Below are 4,773 nucleotides of genomic sequence, written 5' to 3'. Positions count from 1 at the left end.
TGGGAGAAAGCATGTCGGCCGACAGACTAGGGGGGTCTAGCGATCAGACGCCTTACGGACGTCTCAGACATGCTCCAAAAGAAGCTCGTATGGCGCTTGCGCACCACATACTCATTATTGGGTTGTTTCATCTACGCCAAGTATGGCGAGTGGGCCCATCGTGCGGTTGACATTCGGGGTCCTCAGCGATAACGGCAGTGGCAGCGCCACTAACTCCAGCTGGCCCAGGTCACCCGCTGGCACATTGGACGAGGTGAGATTAGCGCATGGTTTGATACCTGGCATGCTGACGACCCACTCGCAAGTTTATCCCATAGTTTATCCCACACGAGGTGCGACTAACAGTGGCACAGCTGCTTAGGGCAAACACCCAACACCTACTGCAAGAGCATGGCCTCCCTCCAGATACGTTACGTGAGGTCCAGAGAACCTCACTCGGGTCCACTCCCGACTTTGCCATTTGGACGCTCACACCCAAAGGCAAATACTCGTGCAAATCATCATGGGATCATTTCTGGGAGAAATCACCCATCCAGCCATAGGGTCGCCACATCTGGCATCCGGCGATCCTTCCTCGAGTCTCCTTTTTCTTCTGGAGACTCTTGCATCGCGGCCTACCGACTAATGATCGTGTGACTCGTAGATGTTACTCTCTCAGTTCCCGCTGTCACTGTTGTCCCACAGCTCCACACACTGAGACCATGGACCACCTCTTCTTCTAGAGTGAGACAACACTCGCATGGTGGCGCGTCATCACTAATTGTTGTCATCCACTGACCCCGTCTGAGTGTTTCGGCAAGTTTCTCACCTGGCCAACACGCTCTACACGGAGCCCTATCCTACACATCACCATAGCTTAACTACTATGGGAGATATGGAAAGGGCAAAATTCTTCTTGTTTTGTAGGTACGCCCATGCCCGTCATGGATATCATGCGTCGAGTTCAGCTATGGCTAAGGCGCATTTCCCATCTACTTCCCGCTCGCGCCATCAGATCCACACTTGCTTGCGACCTCCTCCGCTCCGTGGGCATTTCGGTGACACCCGCCCTGATCGGCATTCAGTATCACGTTGTTTATTGGCTACCACCGCCAATAAGCATCCTTAAATTGAATGTGGATGGTGCTGCCAAAGGGAACCCGGGGCCAGCGGGGGGAGGAGGTATCCTACGGAACCATACGGGGAGTATACTCTTTGCTTTTTCCTCTTACTACGGCATACAAACTAATACAGTAGCCAAGGCTATGGCGATTCGTGATAGTCTACTCCTCTGTGAGGAAGGGAACCTTCACAATATCGTCGTAGAATTAGACTCACAGATTTTAATTGATATGCTTTGTCTAGGTACATGCTCCTAGTGGCGACTACATCGAGTAAGGCAAGACATCATGCGGTGCCAACCTCACACACGATGCTTTTGTCATCAGCTGCAGGAGAACAACCAGACAGCAGATGCACTCGCCAACCATGCGGTACATGTACAAACCCCCTCCTCCATCTTTCTTTCTTAGCAGGCGCTCCCTACGGTAGCTAGTGGCTGTTATCGCGTCGATCGTCTCGCCATGCTGACCCTCCGCATACGATGAATCCTCGTAAGCCCGCGGGATTGGAGGATTGCGTGGAACGCTGGAGCGACAACGGCAGACAGCGCCCGCCTTGACTAGAGACCTCACCACACCCATCATCACCGAACTCCATCGTCATCGCGGGCTGCTCTAGTGGAACGACGACGTGCACATCTCTCGAGCGCCTGCACGGTATCTTTTATGTATCTATTATTTTTCTTAACATGGGCATGGACGAGTGGGATCCGATTGTCATTGGGATATTTATACTCGCTCTACGCCTGTAAACATTGATAAACACTGTACTTTATAAATAAAATCCTCCTGGGTGGCATCAAGGGCACGGATGGATTGGTCTACAGGCACAACCCCGAGGTTGGTCGTACCCTGCACCGTGTTTTTGCCAATAGGGGAAAAAGAAAAAAAAACCCTAACCCTAACCCTAACCCTTTGTACCCTAACCCCAACCCTAACCGTAGCTTAGGTAACCTCCTTAGGTCACTAGTGGGTGAAAACCTTAGGACGTGGCATCAAGTCCTACCCCGCGCTGAATTCGCCTTCAACCACTCGGTGAACCGCACAACGGGGAAGGCCCCGTTCGAGATAGTGTAGGGTCAACTTCCTAGGAAGCCCATTGACCTTCTCCCCTTAGACTCATGTAGTAAAATTTCTAATGATGCATATGATTTCGTGAACGAACTTAGGAGCATGCATGAGCATATCCATTCACGCATATCATCCCTCAATGAGCAATACAAGGCTGCCGCCGACAAGGGACGTAGGTCCACTATATTCTCAGAGGGCGATCTAGTGATAGTGAGATTGAGGCCTGAGAGACACTTTCCAGGGGTCGCTACGAAGCTTCATGCTCGTAGTGTCGGGCCTTTCCGAGTAGCCCAACGGATCAACGACAATGCATATGTCGTGAGCATTCCTCCTAGTTGGGGAATTAGTTCTACCTTCAACGTCTGTGATTTGGTCCGATATCATCCCTTGCCACCCATTGAAGAGCCTCACAGCCACTCGAGACTTAATAGTGAAGTGAGCGAGAGTACACAGACCCCACTTCCACTACCCACCCGTATGCGGCAGGAAAAGATAGAAACAGTACTGCAGGAAGTAATTAACACTGTAGGGGATCGAGTGGAGCGCACATTCCTGGTGCACTAGCAGGGGCGCCCGACGTCGAACGACACGTGGATCACGGAGGATGACCTACGGCGACACCGACCCGACCTGCTCCAGCCCATCGACGACATCATGGAGGCCAGCTCGACGGAGCCGAGCTCTTCCTGCCCCAGAAGGATGATGGGGGACCATCGCGACGACACCGCCACGGGACACGCTCAACCTCTCCGAGCCGCTCGCGCCGACGCCCGCGACCCCAACTTTAAATACTCGTCATAAGTCTTTTATTATTTTCTGATTTTGTTTGTTCATGATAAATATTCGGACCCGGCCAGGTGTTAGGCCTCGTCCCTCTTTCATTTTCGTTCTGTCTCGTCGTTATGTGTAACGAGGAGGGCCACGTCATGCGACAGACCCCTCCTCCCCCCTTCAGCTCTTGGCACCCTCCCCCCCCTATATAAGGGGAAGGCATGCCTCAAGAGCAAGTTAGAGATTCTTTGAAAAGAGAAATTTCCAATGTTTTCTTCACGTTCTTCTTTGAGTTAAAAAATAGCAAGGGTCCTTCTTCTTCCTCTGGCCTGAACCAATAGTCTGCCCAGCTCCCCATGCGACCCTTGAGATCCCAAGCTCCTCCTCCACCAGACTCGGCCTTGATCGTGGACTTGTGAGGTCGACGGCCTACCTTAGCCGCTTCCAGTTAAATTCCCGTGCTCGGGTTCCAGCAGAAGTCCATCTTAGCTGGTTATTCTCACACGGAACCCTCCTCGCCGACCTGTTTTCCCTCATCCTCTGAGACCCGAGGAGCCCGCTGTCGCTGTCTGCCCCGACCACAGGGCTCTGCCATCGCTGTACGCCCATTCTTCCTTCGACCTTCGACCTATTAGACGGTGGTCAGCGGTCGCAGACTCAGATCCCTCGCCCGCCGTCTATAGTGGCCAGGCGAAAATCCACCGGTTGATCCCGACGCCCGCAGGTCCGCCGCCCGACTGTTGAACCCTGTCCTCCGATTCCGCCGGTGGCCTGAGCGCCGTCGATCCCTTTTCTGGACGCTCCCCGGAGACCAAGGTCTACGATCCTTACTAGTGTGGGTCGGCCACGCCGCGCCTCCGACTGCTCTGCGAGTGTCCGCGCCTCGCTGAAGTGCGGCATGAACGGACCAGGACCGTACCCGCCGTCCTTCTCTGCCTACGTGATCTGCACGAGGGTGGTTCTGCTTCTCACCGCCAGCGCTTGTTCGTGGTGCTACCTCCCCAACATCCTTCCACGTACCTGCCACGCAAGACTCTGCCGATCGCGAACGCTAACTCGCACGTGATCCAGCTACGGAATTCTCTTGATTGGGTACAACGACAGAGCAACGCCAGGTCTGTTCTCGTTTCCCCCCTATTTATAGTATCATTACTCCTTACAGTGTTGTTACTCTATCGCTTTCCTTCGGTCGTTTCTCTCATCATCACGGATCCTGTTAGGCTAGCCACCTTTAGTCGAGAGTTAGGATTTTTCCCTTGAGATTGACGGCCTCCTTACATTCGTCGAGGGTGAACTCTCACGGGTTGTTAAGACTCCTCTCACGTCATGCCGGTCCCGTGGTCTAGCGTTTCACCCGGAGTTGAACCGGATCGAGGCGCCGTCCTAGGACTTCTTGAATCATCGCCCCACCGTCGGTCTGTCCTTACTCGCTCTACGAGGAACCTTTAAACATGCATTCTTCTTCTTAATTATCACGCGTCGTGCATCGCTGTGACGTAATACGAGCCGTCGATCCCGGCCGTCCCGTATTACATCACCTAAGTACCCTAACCTTAACCCTAACCCTAACCCTAACCCTAACCCTAACCCGAACCCTAACCCTAACCCTAACCTAACCTAACCTAAGTGCTAACCCTAAGTGCCTAACCTAACCTAACCTAACCTAACCCTAACCTAACCCTAACCTGGCCTAACTTCTAACCCTAACCCTAACCCTAACCTAACCTAACCTAACCCTAACCCTAACCTCACTAACCTAACCTAACCTAACCTAACCTAACCCTAACCCTAACCCTAACCCTAACCCTAATTTTAACCCTAACCCTAACCC

Source organism: Wolffia australiana, chromosome 13 (assembly GCF_029677425.1).
Source record: "Wolffia australiana isolate 7733 chromosome 13, ASM2967742v1".
Classification (NCBI taxonomy): domain Eukaryota; kingdom Viridiplantae; phylum Streptophyta; class Magnoliopsida; order Alismatales; family Araceae; genus Wolffia; species Wolffia australiana.
The sequence above is the reverse complement of the archived record's forward strand: the minus strand, read 5'-3'. Positions refer to the sequence as shown.